The sequence below is a fragment of the Mobula hypostoma genome, chromosome 1 (assembly GCF_963921235.1).
Source record: "Mobula hypostoma chromosome 1, sMobHyp1.1, whole genome shotgun sequence".
In the NCBI taxonomy this organism is placed as follows: domain Eukaryota; kingdom Metazoa; phylum Chordata; class Chondrichthyes; order Myliobatiformes; family Myliobatidae; genus Mobula; species Mobula hypostoma.
In genome coordinates, this window is record NC_086097.1 from 97498107 (window position 1) to 97516575 (window position 18469).

An 18469-nucleotide genomic window follows, 5' to 3' on the forward strand; every position below is an offset into this window, starting at 1 on the left:
GAACAGGTCTTAGTTTTGCTTTTTTTCACTTTAAGTGAATGTACCCATATCACATGATGGCATGATGACATATAGCATTTACATACTTTTACAGACAATTCGCAAAGCATCACATAGACAACAAAGAAAGCTTAATCAAACAATATATTTGCAATAATACTCAAATACTACTGAAATATTAAATACACAATACTTGTTTAGCCATGCTTAGCCATAAGCTCCAACTCAAGATAGAATGTATCTTAACTTATGTACACACAGTATAAACTATAATACAACTACTATACAGACATACAGCATAGTAAATTTTTAATTTTCCCATTAAGGCCTAAAGATTTGACTGCTGTGAAGGATTTCTTATTCTTGTGTGATATTGTCTTTCCTGACAAGGTAGGTTAATCTACTTGGCTGGTGAGACTTGTGGTTGTGAAAACAATCTCAGGTTTCTGGGGCCTCCTCTGTGGTGCTTGTAGGAGTTGACTCTGAGACTGCAGGAAGTGATTCTGACAGCTCTGGGCACCTTTCTTTTTCTTATTCTCATTTATGCATTTTGATCTTGGGAGGATCCATTTAGTTCACTGGAGTATTCTCTTATTAAACCTATTGTTCCCTTTATGATCTGATCTCTCCTCTTAGCTTCCTCATCCACAAAATCATCTGATGAATACTCTATTGTTGTATCTCCATTGACTCCTTTCTTTTCGGCCTTCCATTCATCCAGCTGGGCTTTGGTCCTTGCATCTACTTTTACAACTCCTAAGCAAATTGTAAGCTTTTCCACCCAATGCACTCAGCAAAATTGGTACTTGTTTCTCATTGGCTATTCAATTTGCTTAAAATATTGCTCAATTAGCACAATATACATATTCCAGTTATCTATTGTGTAATCAAACGCATCAATTTTTCTGATGTAGCCAGCCACTTTTTTTAATGATACTTACTGTTTATGGACCTGTGAATTCACCCATTTTCTGCCTTCTTTTTTAACTCAGCAGTCTCTGACTGCTTTTGCGGAGAAAACATGCTATGCTGCTTTCTTTTACTTAACTGTTTCTTGCTGTGCTTTTTCAAAGACTTGAATATCCATTGCACTTCAACAGGTAGGTCACCATCTCGGGTTCATTTTAAATATATCTCGTCACCAGTAATGCTTTGTAACTCCAAAACATTAAACTAATTGCAAGAAAAAAGGTGGGAGCCCAAGAGAATGGGTCTTTATTTTGTTTTCTTTTACTTTAAATGAGGAGCACCCATATCACATACTGGTGTGAAGATGTATGCCATTTACAATCTTTTACAGATAACTCATAATGCATTATGTAAACAACAAAGAATTCTTAATCAAACAATATATTTGTAATATTACTCAAATACTACTGAAATGCTAATTACTCAACGCTCTCTGCTGCTGATCCATCAATGTAGTTTGCTTACTTTCACCCTCCTTCTCCTTCCTGAAGTCAAAAGTCTGCTATTTAGTTTTGCTGACATTGAGTGTGAGGTTGTTGTTGCGGTGCCACTCAACCAGGTGACCAATCTTGTTCTGGTAAGCCGCCTCCTCACTACCCACCTGTGATTTGTCCAACAACAGTAGTGGAATTAGAGAATTAGAAGAGCAAGGCTTCAGGTTAAGCTTTAACATAAACTACAAGCAAAGCATTAAGTAATAGTATAGAGTTAGTACGTATTTGGAAGTGGTGCAGAAGTAAAAACAGTCTTATTTTCTTATTATTGAAAGGAGGAGCAGGTCTGCTCTTGCCTTTTTTGTGTTTTAATGTAGGTCCCTTAGAGAGTAAAATATGAGAAATTGCATTGGGGAATAAATGAACAGACACGCAATTAGAATATTTCAAAGTTTCAAAGGTCAAGTTTAATGTCAGAGAAATGTATACAATATACATCCTGAAATGCTTTTCCTTTGCAAAACATCCGCAAAAAAAAGAGAAGTGCCCCATAAAATGAATGACAGTTAAACATGAGAACCTCAAAGTCCCCCCCAGCTCCCCCCACCCACGTGTAAGCAGCAGCGAGCAACAATCCCCCTTCCCCCACCAGCAAAAATAAAAAGCACATCAGTACAATCACCGAGCCCAAGCGTCTGCTAAGCGATAGCAAAGACACAGACCAGTCACCCCAAAAACTTCGCATTTCATGCGAAGGATGGTGCGTTCAATACCATCCGCCCTGCTCTGCTGGGGGAGAAGCTGACAGTGATGCAGGTGGATGCTTTCCTGGTGTCATGGATTCTTGATTACCTGACTGGCAGACCACAGTACGTGTGCTTGCAACACTGTGTGTCCGACAGAGTGATCAGCAGCACTGGGGCTCCACAGGGGACTGTCTTGTCTCCCTTTCTCTTCACCATTTACACCTCGGACTTCAACTACTACACAGAGTCTTGTCATCTTCAGAAGTTTTCTGATGACTCTGCCATAGTTGGATGCATCAGCAAGGGAGATGAGGCTGAGTACAGGGCTACGGTAGGAAACTTTGTCATATGGTGTGAGCAGAATTATCTGCAACTTAATGTGAAAAAAAACTAAGGAGCTGGTGGTAGACCTGAGGAGAGCAAGGGTACCGGTGACCCCTGTTTCCATCCAGGGCGTCAGTGTGGACGTGGTGAAGGATTACAGGTACCTGGGGATACGAATTGACAATAAACTGGACTGGTCAAAGAACACTGAGGCTGTCTACAAGAAGGGTCAGAGCTGTCTCTATTTCCTGAGGAGACTGAGGTCCTTTAACATCTGCCAGACGATGCTGCGGATGTTCTACGAATCTGTGGTGGCCAGTGCTACCATGTTTGCTGTTGTGTGCTGGGGTAGCAGGCACCAACAGAATCAACAAACTCATTTGTAAGGCCAGTGATGTGGTGGGGATGGAACTGGACTCTCTCACGGTGGTGTCTGAAAAGAGGATGCTGTCTAAGTTGCATGCCATCTTGGTCAATGTCTCCGATCCACTACATAATGTACTGGGTGGGCACAGGAGTACATTCAGCCAGAGACTCATTCCACCGAGATGCAACACAGAGCGTCATAGGAAGTCATTCCTGCCTGTGGCCATCAAACTTTACAACTCCTCCCTTGGAGGGTCAGACACCCTGAGCCAATGGGCTGGTCCTGGACTTATTTCCTGGCATAATTTACATATTACTATTTAACTATTTATGGTTTTATTACTATTTAATTATTTATGGTGCAACTGTAATGAAAACCAATTTCTCCCGGGATCATTAAAGTATGACTATGACTATGACTATCCACAATTCGACAACCCACTGGTTCTCTCTCTCCCTGGTAAGGGAGAGGAAGGTGCCCCCCATTTTCACAGTGAGCTGGAGACATAACAACACCCACTGGTTTACAATGTTAAAAGTCCATTTTGTCGCTTTTTTCAAGCTCTGTGTCCGAAGATCGCAGAAACCGCGGATCTTTGGGCCCACAGCGAAAGATTTTCCGGCCTCCCCTACGACACACAAGTCCCCGGCCGTGACACCAACCCTCGATCCTCCCCCCGTCATCCAACTTCCTGGAGTAGGTCACAAGAACCTCCTGGAAATTGGCAAGAGTAATAGTTTAAGGATGTATGAAAATAGAAGGTATGGGCCACTATTAAACCAGCATCAGGTTTATTATCACCGGCATGCGCCATGAAATATGATGGTGGTGGACCTGCTCTAGGCTTCAACTCCTATCCCAGTTCCTTACATCTATCAATTCCATGATCTTTGAAAAATGTATTCATTTCCTCTTTTAAATATTCCTGACAATTTAGTCTACACAGCCCCCACCACCGGGTAGAAAATTCCAGAGTTCATCACCCACTGCAAGAAGTTCTTACACATCTCTGGTTAAATGATGGTCCCTAATTTTGCAATTATATCGATTTGTCTGATATTTTACGTGTAATTTACAAAGAGGCTTTTGGTTTTGAAATGACAAAGGCAGTTGTGCAAACAAACACTGCAGCAGTTATTGAAAAGAGCACAAAGGGAGGCAATGATAAGCATGTGATAAGACAACCCTTCTGTTCAAAAAAAGTTCACAGTAAATTTATTATCAAAGTACGTATATGTCACCAAATACAAACCCGAAATTTATTTTTTTGTGGGCACTCACAGTAAGTACAAAGAAACAACAAAAAAAACAAAAAAAAATTAATAAATAAGCAATAGATATTGAGAACAAGAGATCAGTCTCTGAAAGGAAGTCTGTAGTTTGTGCACCAGTGACAAACGGCAACATCCTGCATACAGTTTACAAAATTACTTCTTCTTCTTCTTCTGTTAAACATACCTCTACTGCTAATCTGTGTGCGATTGGAGCCCGTAATTTACATTTTGATAATGTGTGTTTGGGCCGACTGAGCGGTTTTGCAGCCTCCGAAGGAATTCGACGTGGCCCAGGGTCACAAGGTTCAGAATGGAGTGTGTGGCCGTATGGCAGAGCACAAAGAATGACTGGCTCAATTTCTCACTGCTCTCACCGATTAAAGCATTGAGCAAGATTGTAATCAATGAGGTGACTACGGTTCATATTATATGTGTTTCTGGTTTCTGGTTACTCCTATGTTGTTGTTATTTTGTATGATTTGATCGGGGCAGATAGGCTCTGTGGCCTGGCTGCCGCTTACATGTGGGTGGGGGAGCTGGGGGGGACTTTGAGGTTCTCATGAATTGAACTGAACTGAACATTCCTACACTGGTTTAATTACTCTGTAGTTTGATGTTTAGTCTGTGTTGTTCACTCATTTTTGTGACTTGCACGATTTGTTCTTTTCCTTTGTCTGTTGAATATTTGATGTTTTCTTTGAACGGGTTTCATGGTGTTTGTTTCGTGGCTGCCTGCAGGAAGACAAATCTCAGGGTTATGCACAGCATACATACTTTGATAATAAATGTACTTTGACTTAACCTATGTAATATCCATCCACATGACTAATTGCTTAGGGTGTTCGAATCAACCATTAAAAATTGACACATCCTGAGATCTGTACCTTTGTAATATAGACAGGAGTACTCAACAGATAAATAAGGCTGCTTTCCAGCACCAGATAAGATCAAAAAAGGTTCCATATGGTTGTGGTTATATTTGTTCTGTCAATTGAGTCCAAAGAACCACCCTCACTATCACAGTAAAAGAAGGGTATTTTAGATGTCTGAGATTTGTCCATGGAAGCCTTTATTATATTGACATGAACTACCAAGTGTTCAACTATTTAGAGCTCATCAGTTAAGATGTGCTCCCATTGTAAATATGCAACTCAGTGGAACCATTTGTCCACACCCAAAATATTGAAATTATATTTAATCACCTACTTTTATTGTTGTACATGAAGTATAAAAACTTAGTTTCTCACTTCTCATATCTGTGCTGAATAAAGACTGGTTACTTCAACAACCCCTATCCTGTGTGGCTCGTTCAAAGTCTTTGTTGTCCAAGATGGCACTGGCGATATATGGCAAAGTTTTGTGGGCAGCTCACGACACTGCTAACTATTCTACTAAGTATACTTCATCTGACCTTCGATCACTGCAGTCCACAGCCTGTAATATTCCTTTGATTTTGAACCATCTAAATGATGTAGCATTTTCTCCTGAACGATTCAGCGAACTGGACTCTTAAGAATACAGGTACAGCAATCACGGTAGCGGCCATTTCTGGAATGGACTTCAGACCAGAGCACAAAACAAACTGCTATTTAGCTGATTTAAGCTCTGAGCCAGATTAAAAAGATTAAAACATCAAGGTTGACAGCAGAAAATGTACTGGTGTTCAATTCCCTTCTCTGTGGCAGCCAAGGTCCCCCACTTCAGCCCGTCCCATCTGCCTGTGTTTAGCCTGTCTCCCTTCTACTACCATCAGGTGGGAGGTACAGGAGTCTTGGTCCCATGCCACCAAGTTCAGGAGCAGATGTTGCCCTGCAGCCATCGGGCTCCTGGACCTGCTTCACTTGTCTCAAATATTTCTTAAGCTTCAGATGTTGTTTAAGTGCAAGCTGCAGTTGTAATTTAGGAAATTACATATCTAAGTTTTCAGTCGCCCATAACGCTGTGACAACTTTCTCAGGTAATTCTTAATAATTTTAATGAATATGACTAAGTGAATACGATTAACCTGTTTTATGCAATGACCAATAGAATAGGGTATAATTATAAACATCGAAAATGCTGGAAATACTCTGTAGATGGCGAGAGAGAAAGAGGTTAATGTTTCAGGTTGTGGAACCTTTCCTGGATTCTGATGAAAGTTTGTCAATTGAACATTTAACACTGTTCCTCACTTCATAGAGGCTGCCTGACCTGCTCAGACACAGTATCTAATATTTTGTGTTTTTAATCTCAGATTTCCAGCATCTTCTGGTATTTGCTTTCAGATTGAAATGTTTGATAAATGCTAAAAATGCAGGCTACAGACCCTCACCAAGGATTTGTACATTTTAGGCCTTTTTCTCTGCAGTATTTCAACAGCACTTGAAGATCCAGCTTTACAGTGGTTCAGGATTAACTGAGGCAGTTTTCACCAGTCTTCTGTATATTATACAGAAGCATGACTCAGTATTAAATAGCCATAGTTGAGTACATCAACTACCTTTTAACAGAAAGTTCCATGTTATTAACTAATGAAGTGATTAAAATTAACCGCATAAATAATTTTATTGAATAGTTTTCCATGTACTTATAAACTGGTCAAGATGGTGCCAGCATACAATGCTCCCTCGGTTGACATGTCCAGATAGCTCATAAAAATGCCTTTTTTACTTCTTTTACGTCTGTTTTTCACCTTTAACGTGTTTCTGGGACTGTTAAGAGTTACAGCCTGTGATTTACAATTTGGAAATCTTTTGAGTGATCCAGCGCTTTGCTGTCTCCAAGATGATTCCAGGAAGCGAGTGCATACTCGGACGGCCTTGATGCGAAGAAACTCCAAGATGGGGCGTAAGCCGATTAAGGCATCCATTAATCACCAACTAAAACATCAAGGAAGGTTGAGACATTGAGGTGATTGTGGAAGGTAAGTGAGAGTTCAGTGCCGACTGCCTTCCTTTTGATCGCTGCTGAGAAGGAGTCTGTGAGTGGCCTATCGCTGTGTGGCAGGTGGGTAGGCCTCTCTGCCTTGTGTGGTGTCCCCCTCTTTCGATGAGTGTTGTTGATATCAAAGGATGGTATCACGGTTCTGTGCTCATGGATTGGACTATTGCGTTTATGGACCATGCACTTATTCAAACTTAGAGTTTTTATATTGTGTTTTTTAAAATCACTTGTTCCTTTGCCATTTTGTTGTGCAAGGGGAGAGTGTTTCAGGGTTAATATTCTGTTGTATTTTGTTAGCTTTTTGTGTGGGGGAGGGTTTTTTTGGAGGGGTCAATGTTCCTGTTCCATTTAGTGCAGGGGGGGGTTTTGGGGGGTTGATAATCAAGGATGCCATTCTTTTTTGTGGGGTGGGGGGTTTGATGTTTCTCTCTGAACATCTTTCATGGCTATCTGGAGAAGACAAATTTCAGAGTTGTATATGGATACATGCTTTAATAATAAAAGAACCATTGAACCTTTAAACTTTAGGCTGTAGGTCACAAAATCATGCAATGGACTATTTGGCCTATTGCATTCCTTGAAACAGAAATCCAATTAGTTCCATTGTATTTCTATCATTCTTTTCAATCATATATTCAAATGCCTTTGGATTAAGATCTCCAGGATCTTTTCAGCCAGTATGTACATTCCAAATAAAAATTTGCTCTGCAAAAATATACAACTCCATGATTTCCTTACCAATCTTAAGGAAATTTTCCTAGTTATCATTCCTCTTACTATGGAAATAGTCACTCCTTCTTTTATCACTACTTTGAATAACCAATTCCCCATAACAACATCAGCTCAAAATGATGCCATCCGCATGTCTATTTCTATACAGAACTCTCACAAGACTGGTACAGTACTATCCTGGTACAGACTGTATTCTCCTATTTCCTGATATCAAAGGGAATGGTGTGCAGGACTGAACACATTACTCCAGATGAGGTCAACTAATGATTTATAATGATTTTCACAACTCCTTTGCTTTTGTTCTCCTTGTGTTCTTTGACAATCCAGAATCCCATATGCTTTAAATTTTTGAAAAAGGATTTATTTATTTACTTCTAGATGAATCTGTCTTTGCTTCCTTTTCAACTTTAGTCTATAGTTTCCTCTCTTTCAAAAATACATCAGTCAGAATTTCTTTTTATTTTACAACACTGATTAGCATCTTATTATGCAAAGTGCCTGCAACAGTATGATCAAAAAGCATATTCTAAATTTACACTAATTTACAACAGTTGAAAAATGTTCAAAACATGCACACTTCCTCTCGAAGAGCACATATGAAGTCAGAACACAGAACTGTTAGTATTCACTTGTCACAAGATAATGAACCTGATTCTGACCATGAGCAGCAAGTAATAACCTCTTGGATGGAGGATGAATAATTGGTAAAGGACTCACAGAATAGGGCTAAAGTTTAAAGAAAATTCATTTTTGGTACTATTCTCTAGTTTTTAGGACCATCAACAAATTTTCATGTTTTGCTGAAAATCTAGATAAAACAGGGGACAACTCAGCTGGTCAGGGAGCACTTGTGGAAAAAGAAACATCCAAATCAATATCCCACATTATCTGAAACAAAGTATCACAATTATTACTTGGGTTTTAGAAAAGTGAGGGGTGATTTTATTGAGCATAAAGGATCTTTTCAAAGTACAACAGGGTAGATGTTGAGATGTTTCCAATAGCAGCAGATCTCGAACAAGGCGACATAGTTATGAGATAAGGAATCAGTCATATAAAACTAAGGCGAACAAGAATTTCTTCTTGTTGACAGAGCACAGAGGGTTTTAGAGCTAAATTGACGGTGGATATGCAATGGCAAGCATTTAAAGGTTGCATGGATGAACTACAACAATTGTTCATCCCAGTTTGGCAAAAGAATAAATCAAGGAAGGTAGTGCACCCGTGGCTGACAAGAGAAATTAGGGATAGTATCAATTCCAAAGAAGTAGCATACAAATTAGCCAGAGAAAGTGGCTCACCTGAGGACTGGGAGAAATTCAGAGTTCAGCAGAGGAGGACAAAGGGCTTAATTAGGAAGGGGAAAAAAGATTATGAGAGAAAACTGGCAGAGAACATAAAAACGGACTGTAAAAGCTTTTATAGATATGTAAAAAGGAAAAGACTGATAAAGACAAATGTAGGTCCCCTGCAGACAGAAACAGGTGAATTGATTATGGGGAGCAAGGACATGGCAGACCAATTGAATAATTACTTTGGTTCTGTCTTCACTAAGGAGGACATAAATAATCTTCCAGAAATAGTAAGGGACAGAGGGTCCAGTGAGATGGAGGAACTGAGTGAAATACATGTTAGTAGGGAAGTGGTGTTAGGTAAATTGAAGGGATTGAAGGCAGATAAATCCCCAGGGCCAGATGGTCTGCATCCTAGAGTGCTTAAGGAAGTAGCCCAAGAAATAGTGGATGCATTAGTGATAATTTTTCAAAACTCGTTAGATTCTGGACTAGTTCCTGAGGATTGGAGGGTGGCTAATGTAACCCCAATTTTTAAAAAAGGAGGGAGAGAGAAACCGGGGAATTATAGACCGGTTAGCCTAACGTCGGTGGTGGGGAAACTGCTGGAGTCAGTTATCAAGGATGTGAAAACAGCACATTTGGAAAGCGGAGAAATGATCGGACAAAGTCAGCATGGATTTGTGAAAGGAAAATCATGTCTGACGAATCTCATAGAATTTTTTGAGGATGTAACTAGTAGAGTGGATAGGGGAGAACCAGTGGATGTGGTATATTTGGATTTTCAAAAGGCTTTTGACAAGGTCCCACACAGGAGATTAGTGTGCAAACTTAAAGCACACGGTATTGGGGGTAAGGTATTGGTGTGGGTGGAGAATTGGTTAGCAGACAGGAAGCAAAGAGTGGGAATAAACGGGACCTTTTCAGAATGGCAGGCGGTGACTAGTGGGGTACCGCAAGGCTCAGTGCTGGGACCCCAGTTGTTTACAATATATATTAATGACTTGGATGAGGGAATTAAATGCAGCATCTCCAAGTTTGCGGATGACACGAAGCTGGGTGGCAGTGTTAGCCGTGAGGAGGATGCTAAGAGGATGCAGGGTGACTTGGATAGGTTGGGTGAGTGGGCAAACTCATGGCAGATGCAATTTAATGTGGATAAATGTGAAGTTATCCACTTTGGTGGCAAAAATAGGAAAACAGATTATTATCTGAATGGTGGCCGATTAGGAAAAGGGGAGGTGCAACGAGACCTGGCTGTCATTATACACCAGTCATTGAAAGTGGGCATGCAGGTACAGCAGGCAGTGAAAAAGGCGAATGGTATGCTGGCATTTATAGCGAGAGGATTCGAGTACAGGAGCAGGGAGGTACTACTGCAGTTGTACAAGGCCTTGGTGAGACCACCCCTGGAGTATTGTGTGCAGTTTTGGTCCCCTAATCTGAGGAAAGACATCTTTGCCATAGAGGGAGTACAAAGAAGGTTCACCAGATTGATTCCTGGGATGGCAGGACTTTCATATGAAGAAAGACTGGATGAACTGGGCTTGTACTCGTTGGAATTTAGAAGATTGAGGGGGGATCTGATTGAAACGTATAAGATCCTAAAGGGATTGGACAGGCTAGATGCAGGAAGATTGTTCCCAATATTGGGGAAGTCCAGAACGAGGGGTCACAGTTTGAGGATAGAGGGGAAGCCTTTTAGGACCGAGATTAGGAAAAACTTCTTCACACAGAGAGTGGTGAATCTGTGGAATTCTCTGCCACAGGAAACTGTTGAGGCCAGTTCATTGGCTATGTTTAAGAGGGAGTTAGATATGGCCCTTGTGGCTACAGGGGTCAGGGGGTATGGAGGGAAGGCTGGGGCGGGGTTCTGAGTTGGATGATCAGCCATGATCATAATAAATGGCGGTGCAGGCTCGAAGGGCCGAATGGCCTACTCCTGCACCTATTTTCTATGTTTCTATTTTCTATGTTTCTAAATCGCTAGAATCATTTACAGAGGATGGCAATTAAATTTTTGAAAGATAATTGTATTAACTATCATGTTCCCTCTAAGCTGCATAGGTGCGCAGCAGTGCAGTAACTGAAGGGGGGGGGGGCTCCTGCACACTTAGCCTTTGTTGCCACATAGCTATTCATTCTAAATATTCATAATAGCATTTTACAAAAAGAAATTTAAAGTGCCGCTCAGTTTTCAGGCTGTGTAAAATTTCCCTACTCAGAGTAATGGTTGGTCAGCGCAGCTGTAAAAAAATTTAGAGGGAATGTTGCTGACCATATTAACCATAGTTAATTCAAACCCATGGACGGTTGAATTTTCTTGGAGCACTGAATTAGTGGGAGCTGAACCTGGTAATGGCCTCCTCCTCGAACTATCCCAGCTCCACTGAGGCTTTGATGTTAGAACGGTGAGAGGCTTCTGACTGAGTGAGAGCCCTGAAGCAAGAGAGTCTTGGTTCCGTTTGGTTTTCAGGGGAATGGAAAATTTCCAAATAAAAGCCTTGCAGTAACTATACAAACATAACTTTTACATTAAAAAAATCATCTTCCATATAAAACCCAATTAGCAGTGCAAAACTGTGTACCAGTTCCTATTTTCTGTCTATAATCTATTAGCTGCACTATTTTTTGCTTCTCCTAAATTATAAATAGCAATGAAAAACTGCTCTCTCACATAATCAAGACCAATGAGCTTTGAGGTTGTTCATGATCCCAATAATCACATCAAGAACCTGGTAACTCTCTGCAATTGTGAATGTTTTCTCCCCATAAGCAAGTTCTGATATTATTTTTCCAAGGGCCTTCATTGCTGAGAGTTAATTCTGGAAGGCAATAATTTTTTTCTGAAGTACCACTTGTGAGCAACTAATTGGAGAGTCAGGAGCTGTAATGTCTATGTAATTTATCTTCCTTTAGTCCTGAAATTACCATCTCTTTCAAATATTCGAAGTAACAGGTGACCTAAAAAGGAATCTTTCCAAAGCATAATCTGTTGAATGCAGAAGTGTGGAAACAAAATAAAATAATGGGTAGACCCATAGTTTCTGCCTGCTCCTGTCCCACCGAACTTGTATCTGCCTTCCTGGACTCCGTTTTGTCACCCATAGTTCAGTCCCTCCCCACCTACATCCGGGATACATCCCTTGCCCTCCACTTCTTCAATGACTTCCAGTCCCCTGATCCCGACCGCTTCATTTTCACTATGGATGTCCGATCCTTATACACTTCCATTCCCCATCAAGAAGGCCTCAAAGCCCTCCACTACTCTCTGGACAATAGACCTCACCAGTTCCCCACCACCACTGCCCTCCTCTGGTTGGCCGAACTGGTACTCACACTGTTACGAGAATACACATAAAATTAAGATGTTTGCTGGCCTGGGCTAGCATCAGTGGCATCAGCAGTTGGTCTGCCACCTGCCCTCAGGGGAAGGAGAGATAAGGAACAATGGAGCAGCATCTGGAGATGTGTAATGAAGGGATGTGGGAGGAAGAGCTGTCTGGAGCGGCTCCCCCCTTTGAACCCTGAACTGTTTGAAGTGATGGACAGGCGATACCCCAGCAGGGGGATAAAAAGGGACAGGTTCGCTAAGACAGACACACGCCACCCGAGGTAACGAGACCCTGGAAGCGGTGCGCTTCTCACGAGTGGGTGAGAAGTGCCAGACAACGACAAGGGTGGAAAGGTACGATCAGCGGGAACCCGGTGTGTGTCCGCCCTTGCCTGGGTGCCGGGTTCACTGCAGAGGATTGACCGCATCTGGAGGAGGGGTCACAGTCGGTGACCTCAGGTGACATCACCAAGGACCCGCCCAAATGCTGTTTGTGAGCCATCTCGCCGGTCTGTGAGTGAAGCTGTGCTGAATGATGAGTTGTTCCTATTCTATGTCTCTCTTCCCCACCTTGTCCATCGCCATGACAACGATTACTGCGAACTGAACTACAAACTGGACTGAACTTTGAGTCATTTTGAAATTGGTCATTTACCCCTAGACAACGATAGAGCTTGATTGATGCTGTTATCTTAATTCTGTGCACATGTGTGTTTATCATCACTGAACTGTTGCATTTATTATCCTTTCGATTACTGTGTTGCTTGTTTCTGTAATAAAACTTTCTTAGTTCTAGTACTCCAGACTCCAACTGAGTGATCCATTTCTGCTGGTTTGGCAACCCAGTTACGGGGTACGTAACAACACTTAATAACTTCTCTTTTGGCTCTTCCCACTTTCTTCAGACCAAGGGTGTAGCTATGGGCACTCGCTTGGACTCCAGCAATGCCTGCCTCTTCGTTGGTTATGTGGAACAGTCTGTGCTCTAAACTTATACTGGTACTGCTCCCCAACTTTTCCTTCGCTACATTGACGACTACTTTGGTGCTGCTTCCTGCACCCATGCTGAGCTCGTCAATTTCATCGACTTTGCTTCTACCTTCCACCCAGCCCTCAAATTCACTTGGTCCATCTCGGACACTTCTCTCCCCTTTCTCGATCTCTCGGTCTCCATCTTTGGAGACAGACTGTCCACTGACATCTTCTACAAGCCCACTGACTCTCATAACTACCTCGACTATACCTCTTCCCACCCTGCCACATGCAAAAATGCCATTCCCTATTCCCAGTTCCTCCGTCTCCGCTGCATCGCTCCCAGGATGAGGTTTTCCATTCCAGGACATCTCAAATGTCCTCTTTCTTTAAGGATCGTGGTTTCCCTTCTGCCGTCATCAATGATGCCCTCACCCGCATCTCCTCCATTTCCCACACTTCGGCCCACACCCCATCCTCCCGCCACCACAACAGGGACAGAGTTCCCCTTGTCCTCACCTACCACCCCACCAGCCTCCGGATCCAGCACATTATCCTCCACAACTTCCACCACCTTCAACAGGACCCCACCACTAAGCACATCTTTCCTTCTCCACCCCTCTCCGCTTTCCGCAGGGATCGATCCCTCCGTGACTCCCTGATCTACACGTCCCTCCCCACGGATCTCCCACCCAGCACTTAGCCCTGTAAGCGCAAGTGCTACACCTGTCCCTACACCTCCTCTCTCACCAGCATTCAGGGCCCCAAGCAGACCTTCCAGGTGAGGCAACACTTCACTTGTGAGTCTGTTGGGGTCATCTATTGCATCTGGTGCGGGCTCCTCTACATCGGTGAAACCCGACGCAGATTGGGGGACCGCTTCGTCGAGCACCTCCACTCAATCCACCAGAACAGACAGGATCTCCCGGTTGCCACCCACTTCAACTCTGCTTCACATTCCCATTCGGATATGTCCATACATGGCCTCCTCTACTGCCAGGATGAGGCTAAACTCCTCCAACACCTCATATACCATCTGGGTAGTCTCCAGCCCCTTGGTATGAACATAGAATTCTCCAACTTCCAGTAATTCCCTCTCCCTCCCTTCCCCTATCCCTATTTCACTCTGCCTCCTCCCCCAGCTGCCTATCACCTCCCTCATGGTTCTGCCTCCTTCTACTGCCCATTGTGTTTTCCCCTATTCCTTCTTCACCTTTCCTGCCTATCACCTCCCTGCCTCCTCTCCCCCACCCCTTTATCTTTCCCCTTACTGGTTTTTCACCTGGAACCTACCAGCCTTTTCCTTCCCACCCTCCCCCCACCTTCTTTATAGGGTCTCTGCCCCTTCCCTCTTCAGTCCTGTCAAAGGGTTCCAGCCCGAAACATTGACTGATCGTTTCCACGGATGCTGCCTTACCTGCTGAGTTCCTCCAGCATGTTGTGAGTGTTGCTTTGACCCAGCATCTGCAGAGTATTTTCTGTTAAAAAAAATAAGGCTTTACATTCGTTTTCAGTTCTTTTTCATTTAAAAACTTCAACTACATCTCCTCTAAGTATTTATTGCTAAGTTAGTAAACAATTCCAGTTTGTCCTCATTATCCAAATCTCTAAAATTTGGCATTTCCATATCTACATTTTATGCAGAACCAAAATAGCTTTGATCAAAAGAAAACCTGCAGAACAGTACATACATACACAGACAAACCCATGCCTCATTTAGATAAATACAATTAAGTCTTTGATGTCCTAACAGCGCACACTGTAAAACTAAGACTGTTTGCTTGTCTATTTTTAAGTATCCTGCTTGGTTTACTGCAATTTGTAAGCTTTTTAAGGAGCTATCGATTAATCCAAGACCCTTTTCTGATCTTTCACCTTTAATGGTTAACACTATTAAAATCAGCTTGCAGTTATTAATAAATTACTAAGCCGGAAATAACACTGTAGGATGAAAATGCAGAACTATTGCAGGAACAACATGTGAAAACTACAGCTGAGTTCAGATAAGTCACACACAGCTTTGAAAAAGTATAACTTTTGCTAACCGCACCAAAGTGCTTAAATAAACAAGCATGTTTGTTTTTGTGGGCAAAACCAGTTTAATAGGTTATCTGTATCTCTCTAATACATTTGCATCATGCCACTAACTTACGCTTGTAGAATACTTTACCTTACTCTGTTTCTCTCTAATAAACTACCTCTGATGCACTGCAATTCATCTAGGCCACCCTCTTGGCTAACAGAGTTTACTGCAGAAACATGCAAGTTTGAAATGACCGAGGAACTGCTGAGAGGGAGATTAGAAACAGGAAGGATGACCTAGCCCATTTTGAAGCTTGAACATAAGGACAGCTTCTCTGTCTGACAAATGAAAATTTATACAAATGTCAGCCCAGGGCACGAGCCTGCGGAATCCATCTTCAAATTTCCTCAGCTGCCATTTCAAAAGTGTGATTCAACCCCAAATTAAGGAACCCATTCTTTCTTATGATATTTTAAACATTCCCAAGTAAATTGTCAAATGCACAAATAAAAGCTTAAACAAATAATAAATAGATAAGGACTAGTTAATGTTTTCTTCAGCTCTACTCACAGACTGGAATGACTGCCAGCATTGTTAATATAGTGAATTAAAATTCATTCAGGTGGCTGAGTTCATTGTTACCATGTATACTTTTTATTCTGAAAGCTTCAAGTGAGAAAGGAATTCCATTGCACGGTGGTGTATATGACAATGAACTAATATGACCTTCAAGTTTATGATAACCAGTTATGGGTGAGCTGAAAAGCAGCCTTTTCAATGGGAGGATTTGTCATCGCTGATAATACAAATAACTAGGCCAGGAACAGACACATTCTTACGATTCAAGCACCTTTTTATTTTACGTGCGCACAAGGAGAACAGCATGGGTCCCTGTCACCCACACTCTTCTGAAGGCTGAACAGAAAACTGCTATTTTTATATAGATTTGGCTTATCAGTTACGGATATTGACCATTTGGTAAATTGTACCATATATGTTCGAATTCCTTACTTGCAACATCAATTGCCATTCACAATAGAGGTGTTAAAAGTCAATCAAAACTTCTAGATGACATCGTATTTTGAAGTTAGGAAAGCAATTGCCCCTCAGTATTTTGGAGTATTTCACATCCTTCTATTATGCCTATCTTGTCTTTCTCCGGCACTCCAGCACACTGCCACAGTCTCCCCTGCGTATCTTGTCTGTGGGTAAGCAGAGGTGTCTCCAGTGGTCTCACTTTAAAGATCTTCCTCAACTACAACTGCCACAGGCTATTCTTGCCTGGACATTGTCTTTAAACCTTGCCTTCACACAACTTCCACACATTTCCTGCTGACATAATTGGCACACGAGAGGTCTGGACAAGTGGTAAGAACACAAGAGATAAAAGTAGTAGGCCACATGGCCTCTCAAACCTGCTCTGCCATGCACCAGGATCCAGAATGCTCTTTCACCTTAGCATCAATATTTCACACTATCTCCATACCTTTTGATTCTCTTCTTTTGTAGCATATCAACCACTATTGGAAACAGTCTAGTTTTTCTTTTGCTGCAATCTCTCATCCTTTCTTACATTAGATGACGATAACTGTCCAAATGGGATCTCACTCAGATCCTACACAAGTGTAATGAAGTGCAGCTAGGGAAAATCTCTTTAATAAGGGCTAGCGTGCCATTTACCTCCAATTCCCTTGCTGCACCTTCATATTGGTCTTTTGTGACGTGTACAAAGCACAGCTATATCCCTTTAATCATTAACATACCATAATCTCTCACCACTTAAATAATCTGCTTTACCTCTCTGTGCTTCAAAGTGGGTGACATCAAATTTTTTCCACATTATATTCCATCTGTCACATTTTCACCTCCAATCTCAGCATTCAGTGTCTGGTGAAATACCTACCACAACCTCACAGCTCCAGTGACCCAGTTCATTCTTGACCTCCAGTGCCCGTAGTGGGGAGCTGATATGTTCTCCCTGTGAACGCATGGATTTCCCCCAGTACTCTGATTTCCTCTCACATCCAAAAGTCAAGCAGGTTGGCAGTTTAATGGGTTGCTATGTTAATTGATTCTAGTGTGCAAATGAGTAGTAGAATGCGTTGATGGAAAAGTAGAGAGAATTACTAGGGATTAGTGTGAATGGGTGCTTGATGGTCAGCGCCAGTCTGACAGTTTGCATGTTACTATCGTTTCTACAATCTGCTTCTACTACAGACGTTTGCTTGCTTCTACTACGAATGTTTTCCCCGGTGAAGAGTCTAAAATTCGGAAGTATTGTTTCAGGATAAGGGGTTAACCATTTAAGGCAGAAGTATTTGTTATCGAGTCATATGGTAATACAGTATGGAAACAGGCCCTTCAGCCCAACTCATCCAGGCAAACCAAGATGCCCACTTGCCTCTATTGGACCCACTTCCTTCAAACCCATTCCTATCCATGTACATTCCATCCATAAACTGGGGGGTATGGGGTGTTCTGGTGCTTGTCGTGCTCCGCCCAGGGGTAGCTCATCCATCTGTGGTCCCCACCTGCCATCAAGCTCTCGCCTGTGGCTCCATCTAACTTTTTGTATGCAACAGCGGCCACCGCCTGCTACACTGCTCTGACAGGTGGGTTAAACCAGGTGGGGATAGCGAGGAACCTCTAATCCCGGTGAGACAGTGATATGCCTACCCCAGCAAGCAAAGACAGTTCCGGCGGGCTGAGTGGATGAGATCAACTACAGGATCCAATGACCAAGAAGGCAGTGCTGCAATGCTTCATGGAGAGTGAAGGGCACGACAACACGCAGAAGCCGTCATGGCTATCCACTGGAGTCAAGAAAGTCTCCAATTGTGATGATTTTTCTTGCCATTGAACCAAGATTTTTGAGGCCGAGAGAGTGGAACTGCCCCAGTGCAAGGGCTTTTTTGCTATAAAACTCAAGCTTTTCTCTATGCAGCTCTTTACTCAATCAATTGCTATACAAAGAACTGTGGCAAGGAAGAAGAGACAGGTGGAGACCTTGTAAGAAGTTCAAGGACTGTGTGAATGCCAACCTCGTGCATGCTGGCCTCACCTAAGCAGCTTGAGCAGAG

At 42.3% G+C, this 18469-nt stretch overlaps 1 long non-coding RNA gene across 1 annotated transcript in view; it reads right to left on the reverse strand.

Annotated features, from left to right (window-relative positions):
• Positions 1–3381: 3381 nt before the first annotated feature.
• The window catches only part of LOC134336771 (uncharacterized), a 31476-nt gene continuing 16388 nt past the window's right edge, over positions 3382–18469 (reverse strand). The window contains exons 2-3 of the long non-coding RNA XR_010015886.1: positions 14784–14844; positions 3382–4846 (exon numbers count right to left, since the gene is read on the reverse strand). This is a non-coding gene — a long non-coding RNA (uncharacterized LOC134336771). The remainder of the gene's footprint in view (positions 4847–14783; positions 14845–18469) is intronic.